The sequence below is a fragment of the Sorex araneus genome, chromosome 7 (assembly GCF_027595985.1).
Source record: "Sorex araneus isolate mSorAra2 chromosome 7, mSorAra2.pri, whole genome shotgun sequence".
NCBI lineage: Eukaryota > Metazoa > Chordata > Mammalia > Eulipotyphla > Soricidae > Sorex > Sorex araneus.
Window position 1 is genome coordinate 48,797,937 of NC_073308.1, and position 20,856 is coordinate 48,818,792.

A 20,856-nucleotide genomic window follows, 5' to 3' on the forward strand; every position below is an offset into this window, starting at 1 on the left:
TAACATTGTTCCTAATTAAGTCTAAATTGTAGTGTCAGCTACATTGCCGAAGATTTACCTACTAATTGATTTGTGATGTGAATTCATTCTTAGGTGAAAGACTTATACATGGCTGTTGAAAAGTCTGTAATGGAGATGAAATGAGCAAACAGAAAATTATGAAATACTTCCTTGCTCATTTCTAGAGCAGTATAGAAGACATATGTAAATAGTAGATCAATTTATATCAGCTGGCACTCTGCTTTACCCAAGAAGTAACTTGGAGGTTCCTTTAAGCAATTTTGCCTGGCATCTATATGGATGGGTACTAACTGTAAAACATTTTTGGTGTCAAGAACTACACATTTTAGTCCCATTTTTCATAGTAATGAAGATGGAAACTTTGAAAATAGCTTGATGGAAATCTTCAACTAATCTGAGTCAAAGGAAAAGGTAGTTGAAAGAAAACAGTTAAACGAAAGGGTAATTATTTTGTCTCTGGGAATGCATAATCTTACACAGAACTATTTTTTAATTAAGAATAAAAAATAACTTCAGTGTTTTTGAATTGATTATTACTCACATAGTCCCATTGGATATAATATTTTCCTCTGAATGAAAAAGTGCAAACTTTCTGTGTATTTAAAATGATTATGCTATTGTGCTAAGTATTTGTTGAAACATTTATTCTGCTTTTCTGGCAAACATCCTCTGCTCTAGGCTATACGATGCTTCCAAAAGTTTCTTTTAGTTATTGCTTTTTGCCGTGATGCTGTAGCCTGTGTTTGAGAACATATGTTTTGTACTGTTTATGAACTGATTCATTTCCTTTTTCCTGTCTTTTATGTTTTTGACTCACTTAAAAAATCCAAAACTTATTAAGCTAGCTCACTGAATGTGTATTTGGAGACAATGGCATGTAAACATTGAATAGTTATTTCTTTTCTTAGAGACACTGTATTAAAAATTTTTGTAAATATGCTTTTTTTGCTTCCATTATACAATTTGCTACTGGAAAATGTTAATATGGTTGTAAGACATGCTGTTTTCTTTTGTTTCTGTTCTACAGCTATATTATTTTTAAAAAGTGGTGACACTCTGTGAATGAGGAAAAAAGTTTTTAATCAGGACCAGGAATACTGGTTTAATTTAATTTTTGTTACATGCTCTGTAGAAAACAAAAGTTTCCATGTCTCCAAATGCCATTCTATGTAGCTGGTGTGATATCTTCAGGCCTGTGCAATCTTTAGTGTAAATAATACATATAAAATTGTTAATCTGAAAATCGTATAGTGAGATTCTAACCATAAATCCTTCACTGGCACTTCTTGAACATCACTTCACTACTCAGGTTCCCATTTTTCTTATTGGTAAAACTGGAAGTCATTTTTGCCTTAGGGATTTGAATACAAGATTAAGTAATCAATGTCAAAAGCTTTGCAAGATCTTTCCCAATGTAGAAATCAAATCTGTCTTTAACTTTGCAAATCTTCATAGGGTCACCCTTCTGTGACATGTGAAATCCATGTGATATAGCTGAAAATAAATTAAAACAGTCTGGTAACCTTGATATAAAAGCGCTGAGTCTAGCTATCTTGCTCACTCTCTGGCAATGCTGACAGTTTATTTCACCTTGCGGTTTGTCTGTGGAATTGAAATATATTGTCAAGATAAGATCGACTCATCTTGCAATATTATCATGAGGCAAAACCAATAAAAATATAGTTTCTCTGCTTAGAAAAATCACAAAAGACATCACAAATGCTACACACAAGTACTATAATTCTACCTCCCAGCAGTTTCTGAGATTAATGTATTCATAAATCCAAATTGTGCAATGGCTTCAGTACACAGTAAGCAAATATAAATTTCCTGCCCGTTTATCCTACCAAAATGTGTTTATTTTTTGAGGTAGTTTATTCAGTTTTCCCAGAATTGACAGCAGTCTCATATTCATTGTACACCCTTAAATTTCACTATTTTCATTCTCATTGATTAAGAGATATCACCAATTTATAGTCCATAATTATTCAATACTAAAGAAATAAAAACTAAAGCATAACTAAGTTAATTCATGCTTAGGAAACGTTTTTGGAATGCATTATGGTTATGGAGACAAAATAAGAATTTCCATAATCAAGGCACTTCATTTGAAACACTTCATTCATGAATATCACAATACCAACACACAATAATATATGGGAATTAAAAATCCAAGGAAATACATAGGACTATATTCTAAGTTTCATGAAAATTAATAAAAGTTTTTTTTATATATACCTATGGTGTTCTTAGATGTATTTAAAACTTAATGAGTGTTTTATTTTTATCTTGTTTCATCCTGAAGTAGAAATCAGAAACTTCATCCTTTTTGTTCATTCTCTATGCTCAAGTCAGAAACAATTACACAATTCATTAGCAGGTCACAAGGGTAAATTTACAGTAGAAACCTATTAAATGCCAACAGCCTCCCCGCCCCACACACACACTGCACTCCCCACCCCTCCACACACACCCTAACCCCTCACACACACATATCCTTCTCACTACTAACAGCTGAGGTAGGTAGGCAGACAAGGCAGACAGTAGTGGTGGAAGGGCCTTAGCAATTTCAGAAAGTCATAAAACTTAAGATATGATTTGGACTGGAGCAATAGCACAGCGGGGAGGGTGTTTGCCTTGCATTCAGCAGACCCGAGGTTGATTCCTCCGTCCCTCTCCGAGAGCCTGGCAAACTACTGAGAGTATCCTGCCTGCATGGCAGAGCCTGGTAAGCTACCCATGCTGTGTTTGATATGCCAAAAACGGTAACAAGTCTCACAAAGGAGACGTTACTGGTGCTCGCTCAAGCAAATCGATGAACAACTAGATGACAGTGCTATAGTGCAGTGCTACATGATTTGACAAGTTGCTGTTGCCAGTCCCCAGTTCCAAATTCAGGATGCCAAGCTTTAAAGATAATTCTAAAGGGGATTTAAAGGATAAATCCCCTTTAGAGATAATGCTCTAGGAACAAAGATCTGAGAAGACTTTCTCAACAACACTTTTATCCCTGTTGAGGTGACTCTCTAGCAGGAAAGATAGAGATTAACTCTAAGAAGCCAGACATATTCAAGCACTTGTAAATGAAGACAGAAAGGAACTGGAGAATATCTGTGTGCTCTAAGGACGCATAAAATAGGGAGGAAAGGGAAATCTCCTCTAAGAAGATGAAACACCAAGGTGTTTTTTTAGAAAAAGGCATAAGGAGTCATTGTTTAAGACAGAGCAACATAGGCAAAGAAAATTTCTTAGTGTTCAGTGATCTAAAAGGACACAAGAACAATTGGCATATGAAAGTGAAGTAGAAACTTCACCCAGTTTTTATCTTCTTAGGTTTACATTCATCTCTTTACATGATGCCAAGGAAAGGGGGAGTCTATGATGCTAGATAATTGTAAATCAAATTAAGGATAATGCTCTTAAATTTTGGGATGAGTCTTAAATTGGGATAGAGCACCGTTATGCCATTCATTTGCATTTATATTTTTGCTGTAATAACTCTGGATAGAACTAGAGAATGAATTGAACAGAATGAGAAGGGAAAATGACTTTGGACATATAATTAGAAAATTTTTGCAGTATTCAGATTGAGACATAGTAGGAACTTAAATGAGAATGGTGACAGCTGAGCTAGAGGAAAGAAAAATTTAGAAGTCAATTTAAATCTGATTTTATTTTAAGTAAGATAGGGAAGTTTTATAGATAACAGATATGTTTGAGGCATGTTTAACAGAATGAAAGTTAAGGTAGATCATATGTGGAGACCAGGATTTATTTTTGTATATACTGATCAAGAATTATACTTCAATAATACATATAGAAATGAGTTGAGTTCTGAAAAGATGTATAAGTTGGAAATTTAAGTTGGACATAAACTCAGGCCATTTATATGGAGTTTGTTGTTGCTAATTTAAAACTAGATTTACTGAGAAATAGTATATGCTCATTCTAGTTGACACATTTAAAAATATTATTAAATGCTTTTATGTATATGTATATGTCTTGAGCCATCACTGTGATCTATTTTTCTGATAACATTGTGTTCCCCCAAAGAAATTCATCAATGTAGTCTTCCCTGACTTAAAGTCCTATGCAAACACTAGTTTTCTGTTCTATTACATTTTCCTATTCTGGAATGGAATTGTAATGAAATGTAATTAAATATGAATCAAACAAAAATAATCTTTTGTTTCTAGCTTATTTTTTTAATCTTAGAAGACTCTTTCAAAATTTATCCCCACGGTTATGCATTGCCACCCCATTTCTTTTGAATGTCCGAATAAATTTCCATCCTTGGATATGACACTACTGCTTATCCATTTTTATATACAGTTATATATTTAATATACTTTATTTAAACATCATATTTTACAGAGTTGTTCAGAATACAATTGTTACGGGCTTTTGAAGCTCCAACACCAATCCTACCACTTGAGTAACCATCCAGCTAGCACGTCTTCAGTTTCCCAAGCACCCCACAGGCCTAGTCTTTTAGGAGGCACACAATAATTTGTTTTATATTACTTTTTACAACCAAATGGTTAAATGAATGATCAGAAATGCTGTAGTAATAGAAATTTTGTGAAAGTTGTTACATCTCACCATGGGCTGTTAAATCATTGTCTAATGGTTTACTAAGCTATTTGTAGAGAGTTGAGCTTTCTGTCATTGGTTTTGTTTGTAAAGTTTAATTGGCTCCTATGTTATTTTTCCATTTATTTTGGTGTGCTTCTACTGGAATTTCAGTACTGTGTATATGGAGGTGTTCAATGGCAAATGTGGCTGTGTGGTCCAAAAACTTAAGGATCTGTAGAACTGGGATGAGACTCACACAGTTATTTTTTTGCTATCACATTTGCAGCTATGATTATTTAAAGAAAGTGTGAGAAGAAACCAGAGCTTCATGATAGACTTTAGAAATTTCTCATAATTAATGAGTATATGTAGGAAACAAGGCAATGAGACCTGTTATTATTACTGTAAATTTCAGGGCTGGGATGAATGGAGATATTACTGGTGCCCACTTGAGTAAATCAATGAACAACGAGATGACAGTGATACAGTGATATAGGAGATGAAGTTATAAAAGAGATGGAGGTAGAATATCTGAATGAGAGGGGGAAAAAACAAATGAACATGGGGGTTTTGTGTTGTAGAAACTAGGTTGCAAGAGTATTTCGAAAAAGGAGAGAGATGTCAATAGTAAAAAAAAAAATGGAAACAAAATTCAGTAAGACAAAAAGTGAAAAATATCCTTACATTTGTAAATATGAAATCAATTAATGACCTTAGAAAACTGTATTTTGGTAGAATGATAGAACTGAAAGTTGCAGAGGAGTAAAGTATAAGCTGGAAGCAAGGATATGCATTAAGCAACAACATTAAGCATTTTGGGAAGGAGCCAGAGTGACAGTACAGTTGGGTAAGGCACCTGCCTTGCACACACCAACTGTGTCCCTGACACCCCATCTTTTTGCCCCCGATCCTGCCAAGAGTGATTCCTGAGCACAGAGACAGGAGTAAAGTAAATCCTGAGCACTATGGCACTGCCTGGTGTGCACCCCCCCCCCCGCCACCACCACCACCAACAAAACTGTAAGGGTCAAAAGATAGTATAGAAAAGTGCATCTTCTATTTAAACCAGATTTAATCTCTGGCACCATGTGGCTACTGAGCACTTACAGGTTGCACCCTGAAGGCCTCCAACATCTTCATGTGTCCCAGTAGTTTCTGGCACCAACAGCAATGTTATGTACCTATGTATTTGTTTTACATCTAGCAGTCATGCTTGGCGGTGCTCAGGACTTACGCCTGGATCTGTTTCTTACCTGCTGTACCATCTTTTAACTCCACCCCCAATTCCCCACCTGCCCCAGTGATGTTTTAACAGAGTTTAACTGGGAAATAAGGAGGAAAAGCTAATGAATTCTAGACAGAAAAGGTTTAAGAAATCTTGATCAAACTTGAACCATTTAGGGTATTTATTTGTTTTTGTTTTGTAGGCACACCAGGTAGTGCTCAGGGCTTAGTCCTGGCTCTATGCTTAGGAATCTCTTCTGCCAGTGCTCAGAGATCAAGGATGCAGAGATCAAGGATCTAACAGGGATGTGCATAAGTGAAGCAAGAATCTTACCTGCTGTGCTATCGCCTCAGTCCCCCTTTAGATTTGTTTGTTAATTTATTTTTCACTTTGTGATTGACTTTCAGGCATACAATGTTCCAATACCAATCCCTTCACTAGTGTCCACTACCCTCCTGTAATGTCCCCAGTATGTCCTCTTTCCCCCCAGCCTGCCTCTGTGGAAAGCACATTTCCCTTCCCTGATTGTCCTAGTGTTCCCTTCCCTAACTATTTCCCCAATCCCTCCACCCCTGCCCCAGTGGCAAACATCTGGCTGACGCTGAATATACCAAGGTTCTCCACAATAATGTGAAATGGGCACTTTGCAAGAGAGAATAGACCGTAGATAGCATAAAACACTAATCTCACAGTAACTAGAGAGGGTCATGAATGCAACCCTAGATGGACATGCATTTTGTTTGTTTGTTTGTTTGAAAGAAAGAAAGAAAGGAAGAATTGTCTTTTTCTCTAAAGTAAAGTTAAAGCCTTCTGAGCAAGAGGGTACAGAAAGGGAGGCAGGATTTGAGAACAGAGGTTTGAAAATGTCATGAGTATGGGAAAATGAATTAGCCACTGGAACCTAGTGGGACCACTAACGCAAGGTTAGGAGCTCATACGTAGTTTTTATTATGAGTATATGGTGGAATCAATCACCAACCAGATATTTACTGGCACCAACTGGCAGATTTCCCAAACTCTTAGAAATGAGTTGCTTTTCTTCCAACATAGCTCATAGCTTTAAGCATGAAGTTTCACTTTCTGTTGCCAAAAAAAAAAAGAGGGAACCAACACTTTGTGACAAGCTCATCACACTCAAGAGATACCTTGTAGCAAATATTATATAATTTGTATTTTAAGACTTTTCTTTCCTCATTATATTTATGTTCTATCCAACACAATTCTGTTTCACTTGTTTATTCAGACAAATGTATCTTGTGCCTATATTCCAGCTTTTCATCACTAAATAATTACTTATTCCTCCCCGCCTCAACATCTTTGACTACTATACTAACTTCCTGTTTCCTTTTCTTTTTGTTGTTTTCTCTTTATTTCTGTATCACAAGATAAGCAAGTGGGAGTTATATTTTCCCAGTCCTAAGTAGCTTTTAATGAACAAATAAATTTGTCAGCCTCGAAGGTGACATCAATTGAGATCCAAAATTAGATGGGAAATGAGTAGCCTATGTGGTCTGCATTGTTATGATTTTCATATAATCTGAGATATAATATGTATAATGTGCCAGACTTCAGTGGATTTTTATAACTATACTATTAATTTTAAAAATAGATGGGTTTTACTAAACATATTGTTTATTGAATCAATATTTATCGAATGGCTGTATCCCTCTGAATTACTACACACAAAAGGAAGACAGAAGGAGAGTGTTAAAAATATATTTTCTTTTTTAATGACCTCAGAATCCCATACAACAGGTACATACATGGACATATACATTATAATATGATGTGATTAAATTCTAAGTATGCAAGCATGCATATGAAAGTATAAACACAATGCAGTTACTCAGGACATGCTTTTTGGGTCTAGTAAAATTTGAAATGGATTTTCAGTAAATAGCTGTTTACCTGAAAGTAAGTATATGAGGACACGTGAATTTGGAGATGAAGATGGGGCAATTAACATTACAAAGGCTAAAACATACAGAAAAAACTGATGGGTAGAAAAGCAGCAGGATAGCAGTTTATAAAAGTTCTTTTATTTATGCTGTTCGGATTTTTTTTATGGACCACAGAAAATAAGTAAGTGCCTTTATTTTATTTATTTAATTTTTAAAAAAATTATGAGTGAATCAACATAAGGTAATGTTACAAACTTATGAAATTTCATGTTTGCATTTCAGTCCCACACTTCTGGAAGCTTGGTTTTATAGTCTCTGGATGTTGGCCATTGGTGGGATTACACGGCGCTGGGGGCAGTTTGTGGGTATGACTGCCTAGCTACTGGAAAACGGGGGTTTGGGCGCAAGAGGCCCAGTCCCGTTCTGAGCAGCCTCAGAGATCTCGGCCCCGGATCCTGCACACCTGGGTTCCTCTGTCAGTTCCTTCATTAATGCGGCTCATCCGACGTGTGGAGAGAGGTCTTGAACATGGCTGTGGCTGGGTTCTGGAGGTCATTGGCTGCTGGATCTCTGCTGGGGGTGGGGAGGGAAACTGAACCCACCCCCTCCGGGGGACCCCATGACGACAGCCAGGGGCGGGGCAAGAGACTCTGCATCGCTCTCTGCATCGCTTTCTTCCGGGAGCTTGGTTTTATAGTCTCTGGATATTGGCCATTGATGGGATTACACAGCATGGGGGCAGTTTCTAGGTGTGACCACCTAGATACTGGAAAATGGGGGATCTGAACGGAAGAGGCCCAGTCCCGATTCGAGCAGGCTTGGAGATCTCAGCCCTAAGAATTCAAATCTAAGAATTTCCATTTTTAATTTATTCTATTTTTTCACTTGGACTGTATCAGTCACAAGTCTAGTTGATTACATCATCTCTATGATGTTATGCTTATGCTTTCTCTGCAGTCACCCTTCTACAGTCTAGTTTAGACTTCTTTATTTCTGCTTAATCTCTTAAATTATATTATTATAATTGCACATTTCTAGGAAATCTATCATAATACAAATCAAAATGAATGTGTTACAAAGAAAAATTAGAGTAGATTATTCCAACAATTTAAAAGCATTCATGAAGGCCACTTAATACCTCTATTGCAAACTATAACACCCAAATGGAGAGAGAACAAAAGGCACCCTTAGAGGCAGGGTTGGGTGGTGGGGGATGAGGTGTGGGGGGTGGGAGTGATACTGGGAACATTGATGGAGGAGAATGGGCACTGGTGGAGTGAAATTTTTTCACCTTTAAATATATTAAACTGCCAGAGAGATAGTAAAGATAGTAAAATGGTAGTTGTCTTTTGTGCAGTGGACCCAAGTTCAATTTCAGGTAACACATATGGTCCTCTCAGCACAGAACCAGGAATAGCCCCTGAGTATCACCAGGTGTAGCTATAGCAAAAATCAATTAAAAATATATTCAAGAGGCAACAGAGATATGCCAATGGTAGAGTACTTGCCCTACGTGTGTGAGGTTTGGAGCTAAATTTATGATACTGAATAATTACTTAAATTTTGTTGTTGTTTTGGGCCGCATCTACTGTTCTTAGGGGCTTATTCCTCGCTCTGCACTCAAGGGTCACTCTTGGAGGGGACTGGGGTACTCAATCGCTCTGTCCCTGAATAATATTATGTTACAAAAAGAAATTCAAGAAGTCTCTGAGTGATCATGCACCTATATGCCATAGAGGAGAATTTGGTACCATCTGCAGGTATAGTGTTTAGTGTTTTCAACAGACCACACCGTTAAATTATTACTTTTGCTTATGAATAGCAACTGAAATTTGAATTAAATCAAAACAAGATCACAGTCCTTTAAATGGCTTTGTAATTTTCTTCTTGTTTAGCCCCAAACTTGTGTTTCTAAAAAACTCTTTTATCTCTTCCACTTTTGCACATACCCCTCCAGTTTAAAGAAATGGTCCCTTTTCTCATCTCTTTTAACTTTCTTTCCTTGAAGCAATCTCAGGCTAGCTTTTGTCAAGTTTGTGTCCATCAGTTGCTTCACTCAACATTTTCATTACTAGCATGTGTCAGTTAGTTACCGGCCAATGATGCAGTCATCACCTTTCAGGATGCCAGGATACATGGGTCTCTCTGTGAGTGGTTTGCTTATTAGACTGGAAACTACTATTCTCTGTCAGCATCCTTACATCCACCAAAAACCCTAAAGAACAAAGATAAACTTTACAAAGAGTATGGACAAAACTAAATTTTCTTTTTAAAACTAAAAATAACCTTTTAAATGGATCATGGCTTTATTTAAGAAAGAAATCACATTCTTATTTGCATTAATAATATGAAGAGTTTCTGGGAATAGGTATATGGTTATTATTTGGTTATAATTTATCATAACTGTCTTGTTATGATATATAATTTATGTAAATTATTGTGTTATGATATATAATTTATCATAACATGGCTGTCTTCCCCAGGGCCCCTCAGAGGGGATGGGCTCCAGCTTCCCTCCCCACCCCGAGCAGAGCTCCTGGCGGCCGAAGACCACCAGAACCTAGCTACAGCCATGCTGGAGGCTCCTCTCTACACCTTCGGACAGGCAGAGGAACCCAGGTGTGTGTAATCCCATCAATGACCAACATCCAGAGAAAGACTTAAAAGCAAGCTCTCAGAAGAGAGTGATGTCTTTAGCCTACTTCTCCCTCTAGGAGAAATTGGCATCTTCTGAGAGTTTCCTGCCCACATGGGACAGCCTTGCAAGCTTCCCATGGTCTATTCATATGCAAAATCCAGTAATAAGCTGGATCTCATTCCCCTGACCCTGGAGAGCCCCCAGTGCAACATCATTAGGAGGGCCAAGTTGAGATAGACTTCTAAGATCTCAGGGAAAGGACGAAATGAGATGTTACTGAGCCCGCCTGAAAAATCGGTGATTAACGGGATATTGTGATTGTGATTGTGTGATAATTTATCAACTATATATGCTCTTTAGGACTGTATCTATTTCTGGCATGTGTACACATTACCATTCCTCAGAAATACAAAAGGTTATTTTTTATTTCTTATAATTTTTATTAAGGCATCATGATTTACAAAGTTGTGCATGATAGAGTTGCTTCTGGCATCCAGTGCTCCAACACCAATTCCATCACCACCACCCTCAAGTTTTCTTCCGCCCTCCAGCCTGCTCCCTTGGCAGGCATATAAACAAATTAGTTCATATTACAAAGGTTGAACTATTTTAAATAACTGTGAATAGATAAGGGATTACATTTTTTTTAATTAAAAGTCTCTTTCTTAAATATAGATTAAATTGTTTTCTTGAAATTAAAATGCTAAATATAATTTTGATGTTTCATTGATTTAGAATTAGATGGTCAGATCAATTGATGTACTTATTTAATTGAATTCCTTAATAGCTATTAAAAAGCATTTCCATCTCTAAGACTGCATATCATGCAATACACAGTGTGCTGGGGAATTGAATATGATGTACACATGTGAGTCAGAGCTTGTTCTTTAGAAATTGTTTTAGACTTTTTTGGTCTTAGACTCCTGATTTTAACTGTTTGAGAATGCACTACACTCTAAACAGTTCTTTCATTACCTCTAATGTTTCAGATAGATTTTTCTGAATGTGTAATAAAAAGAACACATAAACTAAATATATAAATTATATGTAAATGTGAGTATTTTATGTGTATCTTAAGGTACTCTCCTTTGAGTAACTGTAATTTTAGAGCGCAAATATATCATAAATTTTACTGCTGAGAGGCCACAAAACATAGATTAATATAGAAATAGTCTACTCAAGTGAGAACAAAGTAAAATTGATTATACAGTTCCATTCTCTTGCTTATTTTATTAGGATTATATATGTAAGACTGTTTATTATGCAATAATATTTGATTTTATGTCAACAGTTTAGGATTTTTTTTTTTAGTTTTCTTCAATTTACTGTGTACACCTCATGGCTTTATTCACTAAACTGAGATGGGAAAGTTTTGCTCAAAAAATTTTGGGGACATTGGGTTTAGTTACATGATGCATATATTTCCTTGATTATAAAGAGTATAGATTTCCTAGGCAATTGCAGTTAGTACAGAAGGTGATGTGTATGCTTTGTAATTATCAGGGTGCAAATGAAATCATTTTGTGCCCTCTGTATTCTTTAAAAGCTACACAAATAATCAAGCAAGGATCAAAGACACTGAAAGTGTCTCACCAGCATGACTTCTAGACATCAGTGTTTAAAATGCAAAAAAATAAGGTTAGCAAAAAAATAAGGTTGTATGGGAGGAAAAGGGAAGGGCAGTTAGAAAATTTACTATGGGAGGCCGAGTAAATCAAAGATATGCAGATTGTTTTTTTTTTCCTCACTGACAAGAGATTAAGAGAATAGACTTCTTAGGAGACCTCCTTACAGAGAGGGCTACATTTCAATGTCTTTCTCAAAGATAGTCCCTTCTAGCCTTTAGTCCTTTCCCATGACATCAAACTTTTTTTGCCAAAGATGAGAGTGTCAGAAATTTTCTCCCCTATAAAAATATAAGTACATAAGAGAAGAGGAGAAGAGGGTAGCAACCTTGAATGGGGCAGAGGTTATAAGAGTTTGTTCTAATTTATGCTCATTCTGTCTATAGCCATCAGTTAATTGATCAAACTCATAAAACTGTGTGGTAAGATGCTTTGTGGAAACAGCAGTGAAATTGAGCTTAATTTTGATATGAAATCTTAAGAAAGAAAATTGAGGATTTTCAGAAATCATATAAATCAAAGAGGTTTCTGGGCTCTCAAGTTTGTTCAATCCAAATTTACTGGGCGGAGGCTGAGGTACATGCAATGGTACCGGGCATTGCTCTCAGGAGTGACGTTCAGCAGTGCTCCAGGGACCATCGGTGGTGTCAGAGATTGAACTAATGCAGCACAATTGCCCAACTTCTTATGCTACCTCTTATGCTATCTCCCCAGCTTCCAAATATACTTAGTTTTTTTAGTGGAATAATCATATAGTTATTGTGCTACATTGACAAAGAATGGGCACCAAAGTGAAATACTAAACAAATATTAATTTTTTGAAGTGCCTTTCCCAGTAAGTAGGCAGAGATGTGTAGCTACTGTTTAAATAAGTTTCCTGATAAACTTTTTCTTTTTTGTACTTTAATGCACATTAAAGTGGCCACACACTTCTACACACCTGGCTATGTGCTGGAAATCACATCATTGTTGTAGTACAGAATTTACCTCTATACCCAACATGTACCCCAAGTAATTCTAACATACTCAAGCTTAAAAACTTTGCATATAGGGGGCTGGAGCAATAGTACAGCAGGTAGGGTGTTTACCTTGAACACAGCCTGTAGGATAACATTGGTTTATCTTTTCTTTGTTGCTAGAGGAAACTTAAGTATTTTGGGTGATATCCATCACAGGGCTCCTGAACCACCTCCATTCCTCTGTTTATTAGATTGCAGCTCTAAACATTTTAGAATAACATTGGTATGTCCTGTTTCCCTTGCCAAGAGAGCTCAGGTTTATCACAGTGCTCCTGAGACACTTCCATTCCACTGCATTTATCTGTAAACTCCTCTTTATGCTATCTTCCCCAACCTGCCTATCACCTTTTCCCCCTAATCAGACTCTGTTAATTTGTAAGGTCAGATTCCTCAGAAATCTATGATTTTATATATATGAGTGAAATATTGTCTTTCTCCTCTCCTTATGTCTTTTGAATAGTTTACTTTAAAGCAATGTCCTTTTTGTATGGACAAAGGAAGACAGTTAATATTATGCTTTGGAACTTGGAAGTAAATTGTCTCCAAACAGTCTGCATTTTGGGGTATCTGCGTTTTTGTCTTAAGCCTCAGTTGCCCTTAGTTCCTAGCACCCCAAAAGCAGGGTCCCAACAGGGACTGAATGAACTTAGGGCAAGCTGTAAGCCACCCTGGCATTGAAACAGCCCAGGCCAAAGTGCCTGATACTTAACTATAGGTTGAGAGCATGGTTATGGACAAATGCCCTCATAATCTAAATGTAACAGAAAGATTAGGAATTAGGACCCAGTTAGGGTTAGGAAAGTAGCATAGGGGAGGAAGAAGCAGGAGAAGAATCTGAGGAGAATGGAGATGGAAATGGAATAAACTGCAACTGACACCAACCAGCCTAGCCCTCATTACTTCCTTCTCCTGCCCATCGCCATTGGCCTCCCTGGGGTGGGGGAAGTGGCCTGAGACAACTCTACGCAGGCAGCGGAGAGAGAGAAGCCACCTCGAGGCCCTTAAACATTAGTTAGTCTGAATCTTTTTTGCTTGATTCTATTCGATTACCTTCACATAAATCCAGTTGCTTTTTTGTTTGTGTGTGTGTGTGTGTGTGTGTGTGTGTTTATTTTTTTAGTGAGGTTGAGGGTAGTGGTGGTGGATGTGCCACACGCTATTGGTACTCAGACTCACTCCTGAATCTATGTCCAGGGAACCCTCCTAATGTTGATATGGCTCTTGAATCAGTTGGAGTTGGTCAAGTCTCTCCCACCTCAGACTGATATATTTTAGTAATTTGGGGAAGAACAATAAGTACAAAGAGTCTGCTGATAAGGATAGAAAATATATCTGAGAATGTGTATTCCTCCATCTGAACTGTGCAATGTGATCCTTCAGGCCTTCTGATGGAAGACAGGCACTAAGTCTCCTCTATTGTCTTGTGAACTGTGTCCCCCTAGTTTTTTGACATGGCTCAGTATTATATCACACCTCTGTCAATGTGAAATATAATGTACCTATTTTATGATATGTAGCAGTGACCATACATCATTAGAGTTGTTTGTAATGGCATTATCCTAGAATGTTCTCTTTTCAAATGATCCGTGAGGACTAATTAAAAGAAGTACCAGAGGGCTGGAGCAATAGAACAGAGGGTAGGGAGTTTGCCTTGCATGCAGCCGACCCGAATTTGATTCCCAGCATCCCATATGGTCCTCTGAGCAATGCCAGGGGTGATTCCTGAGCGCAGAGCCAGGAGTAAACCCTGTGCATTGCCAGGTGTGACTGAAAAAGCAATAAATAAATAAATAAATAAATAAATAAGTCGCTGTCATCCCGTTGCTCATCAATTTGTTTGAGTGGGCACCAGTAATGTCTCTCATTGAGAGACTTATTGTTACTGTTTTTGGCATATCCAAGACACACAGATAGCTTGCCAGGCTCTGCTGCGCAGGCTCGATACTCTCGGTAGCTAGCCAGGCTCTCCGAGAGGGACGGAGGAATAGAACTCAGGTCGGCCATGTGAAAGGCGAACGCCCAACCACTGTGCTATCGTTCCAGCCAAATAAATAAATGAAGTACCAGAATGGTAATCACTATCAGAATTTAGCTGTTTTTTCTGTTTTTTTGAAAGATGGTTATCATAAATTAGAGATAATTTATATAAAATGCCTGACATACACAGGGTAGGGTACTTGATAAGTTATACTTATGATTATTGAGCTTTGTGAAAAATTTTACTCTGCTTAAATGATGCAACCCCAAATTCCAGAAACCTCCAGAACTTGTAAAGATCCTAACTTTGAGGGAATAGATTTTGTAAACACAATTCCTAACCCAATTCAATCACTACCAATACAATATTCATGCGGGACTAATATGACCCCACAAAAAATTTATGGCCCAAGAGAAAAGGAAATAAATGTGTTTCTGGGACATTGCAAAAACACTATTTTTTATGATTTTACACATGGACATGATTATAAAGAAAAACTGTAGCTTCGAAAAGAGGAAAAAGAAATCATTTTGACCACATTTGATGGGTTAGGAAAGATAAGCTTTGCAGATAACAGAGAAACTAAAATTATAGCTTGAAGGAAGTAGAGTAGGAACATCATTTTTTGGTTGCTATTGTTGATTAAATCTTAGAGGAGCATGAAAAGATGACCTGAAGTGGAAATAAAGGAAATAATGACTAAATTTGTAAATGTGCGGTGTCCCTATAGCACTTTGGTGCTGTTTTGCTTCTGTGAGGAAATAAGTATTTCGGGCATTAGGTCCCAGTGAAGACAGAAAGCAAGTTATGGTTGAGCTATAACATAACTGCAAATAGTTTTCTTGAGGATGAAACATACTCATGTGTTTCTTCTAAAATTTCAAAAGTGAACATTTGGCCATTTAGATAATAACAGAAGCAGATTTCTATTTTTACAGACTATTTTTTGGGGGAGCGGGTGGTTCCTGAATAGTGCTCAGGTGACCCGATGGTCAGACTTTGCCAACTGGACTGATGGTTAAATCTAAGGATGCTGAGGCCTAAAGTTGTGGTGTTTTGGGACTCCTGAGATACCAGGAGTCAAATTGGGATCAGATGCATTAACAGTTTGACCATAGGTTTTCTTTTCTTTTCTTTTTATAAAAAGTTGAGCATAGAGAATGAATACCTGCTTTGAAAAACCCTATGAGAATTATTTGTAATGTATTAAGTAGTAGTCCATTTTAATTACAGAAAAAATTATTGGCAGCAGCAATTAGCAAAAGGAAGTTTTCCTTATAAATAAGCTGATGTGTTTTTCACTCCAGCTTTTCTAGGATGAAATTGACACACCACATTGGATAAGTTTAAGACATGCAATATGTTGAGGAGATAAATTTATATACTGTCAGATAATAGCCACATAGGGTAAGCTAACAATTTTATATCTTATAGTTAACATACTTTGTATATTTTTAACATACATCTACTTTCATCTGTCACTGTTACTGTCACTATAATCCCGTTGCTCATCGATTTGCTTGAGTGGGCACCAGTTACGTCTCCATTGTGAGACCTGTTGTTACTGTTTTTGGCATATCGAATACTGCCATGGGGAGCTTGCCAGGCTCTGCCATGCAGGTGAGATACTCTCGGTAGCTTGCCGGGCTCTCCGAGAGGGGCAGAGGAATCGAATATGTTCGGCTGAGTGCAAGACAAGTGCCCTACTGTTGTGCCATCGCTCCAGCCCATCTACTTTTATAACAACTTTATATATATATATACATATATATATGTATATATATATATATATATATATATATATATTACACAGAGTATTTGTTTGTTTGGGGGTCATACCCAGTAGAGCTCAGGGCTTAGTTTTACATGCCTTCACTCTTGTCCTCTCTCTCTGGTTCTGGTATTGATGCCGGGGCAGTTGTTCTCTGCGTTGGTTGCTGGTGCCCAGGTTCTTCAATGCTTTCAAGAATGGAAACACTGAGAAATAATTATTCCAGAATCAGAATTTGAAATGACAGAAAACCTTTAATTAAAAATGGAGAGAAATTCACCACCAGGAGGAATTTAGTAAAGGGCTAACTTAAGGTACAGGCTTCTCTGAGTCTGTGTCTAGGGTGCAGAGGAAAATTGAGAACTGACTTTCAGTAGGAAACTTACCATGGGTGTTGGATTGGAATAGTATAGTGGGGGAGACACGGCACACTCAGACACTGGTGGAGAGTGTAGAACTAGAATGTGTTAGGCATGAAACACTACTATAACAGTACTACAAACCACGGTGGCCTAAAATTAAAGAAGAGGAAAAAATCTTTCCACATAATTCTCTCTAAAAATAAGTAAATTAATCGAGTCTTTGTGTTTCTAATCAAGCTTATAGTGTGGTTAACAAAGTCACAGAGAATTTTTGCTTACCTTAGATGTTCTGTTAATTTAGTCCTCTTCCTTTCATGTTGCTGAAACAGGCTAACTTCCTACATTTACAATTAAGCTGGTAGACCAGTCATCTTCCTTAGAAGTTTCTTCATCATTAGGGACTTCATGTTAATTATTAAACTATGTGCCTTAATATGGCCTGTTGCAATCTTCTAGCCTGCTGTGAGCTGGCCCAAGGACTGGGTCCTAATTTATCCATTTGTTTTAGGCTGTAGCCTTGGGAAATTATGAACTCCCTTAGTCTTTAAGAGAACCCAGGGAATTGTAGGAATGTTTAGAACATGTGTAATGACAATTAAAATGGAGCCACTCTTAGCAGCTGTCAAGGAGAAGCTGAGGCTTCCTTTTGCAATATTATATCTTATTTTGTTTTTTATTTTTTATTTTCCTGATGACAAATGATGCTGAACTTCTTCTCACATGCCTTCTGGCTATCTAAATATCCTCCATGAAAATAAAATGGCTTTTAAGATCCTCTGTCCATAAATGAGATTGCTATTAAGATGCATGAGTTCTTTAAATATTTTGGATATTTACCCCTCATCACATATATGATTTATGGCCGTGCAACACATTATAAGACACTTCCTACCCATTTTCCATAATTCCCACACTATATTTGATGGAGTTCTTATAGTAGGAAACAAATCATATATGTGTATGTGTGTGTGTGTGCGTGCGTGTGTGTGGTGTGTGTGTTGTGTGTGTGTGTGTGTGTATATGTTTGCCTTGCAAGTGGTCGACCTAGGTTCAATTCCACCGGCCCTCTCAGTAAGCCCGGCAAGTTACTGAGAGTATCCTGCCCGTGCAGCAAGCTACCCGTAGTGCATTCAATATGCCAAATACCCTAACAATAGGTCTCATTCCCCTGACCCTGAAAAAGCCTCCATTCCCATCATTGGGAAAGACCAGTAAGGAGAGGCTGCTAAAAATCTCAGAGCTGGGAGGAATAGAGATGTTACTGGTATCCACTTGAGTAAATCAATGAATAATGGGATGATAGCGGTACAGTTGATACAGTGATATTTGTTCATTTTTTGAATATTTTCTTTGGTTTTGTAGAGACATTTTTCATTTTGACACATTCTCAGTCTATTTTTGCTTAGCATTGCTTTAATTATTAGTATCAAATACAAAGAGATCACTACTAAGTGCAATGCCAAGGAGATTTTCTCTGTTTTCCTTTAGAAGCTTTTGTTTTTCTTTTTTTGCCACATCCAGTGGTGTTCAGGGCTTACTCTTCTGCATTCAGGGATCACTCCTGGAAGACTCAGGGGACCATATTGGATGCTTTCCTGTGGTACTATCCTGTGGTCCAACCTTTAGTAGTTTTACATTAAATTTAATATTTAAATGTTTTAAGTTAAATTTTGTGAGTGGGCTGAATTTGTTTATTTTGTATGCAGAAATTCAGATTCCACCATTCCATTTATTAAGGGGAATGTTTCACCATTAAATGTTCTTGGCACCATGATCAAATATTATTATTAGTATATATGTAAAAGTTTATTTCCAGGCTCTGGGTTCTGTTTCATTAGCTATTAATCTATTTTATACTAATGCTATAACATTTTTATTGCAATAATTTTGTAATATAGTTTAAAGACAGCAGCCTTCTCACAGCAGACTGAAAGATTGAAACAGGCCATATCAAGGCACATAGCTTTGTTCTTTCTCAGAATTGTAAGGAACTTCATAATTTTTAGTAGTTTCACATAAATTTTAAAATTGTTTTTGTTTATGGAAAAATACATTCAGTCTTCTTATAAATTACGTTAAATTTGTTTTCACTTTTTTATTTTTATTTTTATTTTTTTGCTTTTTGGGTCACATCTGGTGATGCACAGGGGTCACTCCTGTCTCTGCACTCAGGAATTACCCCTGGTGGTGCTCAGGGGATCATATGGGATGCTGGGAATCGAACCCGGGTCAGCCGCATGCAAGGCAAATGCCCTATCTGCTGTGCTATCACTGCAGCCCCTTGTTTTTATTTTTTAATATTGCCATTCAGGAGCTAGATTTAATAGTAGTACTCAAGACATTTCATAATATCCCATGCTCACTTAGAATTGATTTTTAGTTCTAAACTTCAACCCAAAAGATCTTTTAAAAACAAAGCAAACCGAACAGAGCCCTCTTTCTTTGCTAATAAAGGAGCAAACTGATTATAAAGCAATGCATTAGAAAAAAACCCTGAGAACACACAGCTTAATAGGGATATCATATTCCTGAGTTTACATCCTTCTGAGAGTCTGTTGCCCGCACACCTGGCTGTCTTCCCTGGGGCCTCCTCGGAGGGGATGGGCTCCAGCTTCCCTCCCCGCCCTTAGCAGAGCTCCGGCGGCCGAAGACCACTGGAACCTAGCCACAGCCATGCTCAAGGCCCCTCTCCACATGTTGGACGGGCCTCACGCATGAAGGTATTGGCGGAGGAACCCAGGTGTGTGTAATCCCATCAACGGCCAACATCCAGAAACTTAAAAGCAAGCTCCCAGATATCTTATGAACTACTTTTCCCTCTGGGAAAAACTTGCAAGCTACTGAGAGCTTCCTGCCCACATGGGACAGCGTCGCAAGCTTCCCATGGTGTATCTATATGCCAAAGCCAGTAGCCAGCTGAATCTCATTCCCCTGACCCTGAAGCCTTTAGAAGCTTCTAAAATCTCAGGGATAGGTCTAATGTAGAGGTTACTGAGACCGCTCGAGCCACTCAATGATCAACGGGATTTTGTGATATCCTTCTGAAAACTCAATGGCTCCTTTTGAATAAAAACTGAGATTACCTAGAAACTAATTTAGGAGAATTTTGCTCTATATGTTCTCAATACTAGGCAATTATAGACAATCTGATAATTTCAGATTGCAAATTAAGAAAGTTATGTCATCTGAGAGAGAATGATTGTGGGAACTGGCCCCAGGTGAACAGGCAACAACAGTTCAAGGATTAAGAAAAAACAGAAATAAGAGAGAAAAAATATAGAACCAGGGGATTAACAGATAGCTTCATAGACTGAGACCCATGATTGTTCTCCACACACAGTATCTATTGCTTAGAATCAATAATGGTTTAAAGAAAAAAGAACAAACTGTCAAATGCCTGTCTATCAATCTGTTCAGGCTCGACTTTTGCACATCTGAGGACCTTTGTATATTGGGATGAACCTCTGTCTAACGGCTTTCTATAAGGGGAGATTCTTCCAAGAGAGGAAGCAGATAGAGCAGGCCCAGAACTCCTAGCAGAGCAGCATTCTGCCCTCAGGCTTCCGCATTCTGGCTTTCAGAGTCCCGTAAACTGCCCCTCCCATCCACTGTCCATGTCCTTGATATATGTAGTCCCCAGCAAGTGTTCAGAATCAAAAGGAGAATCCCATTATCTTTCAATAAAATACTTCATCTGGCTCAATTTAGATGAAAGTTTCAATGATTTGCTAGACTTAGCAT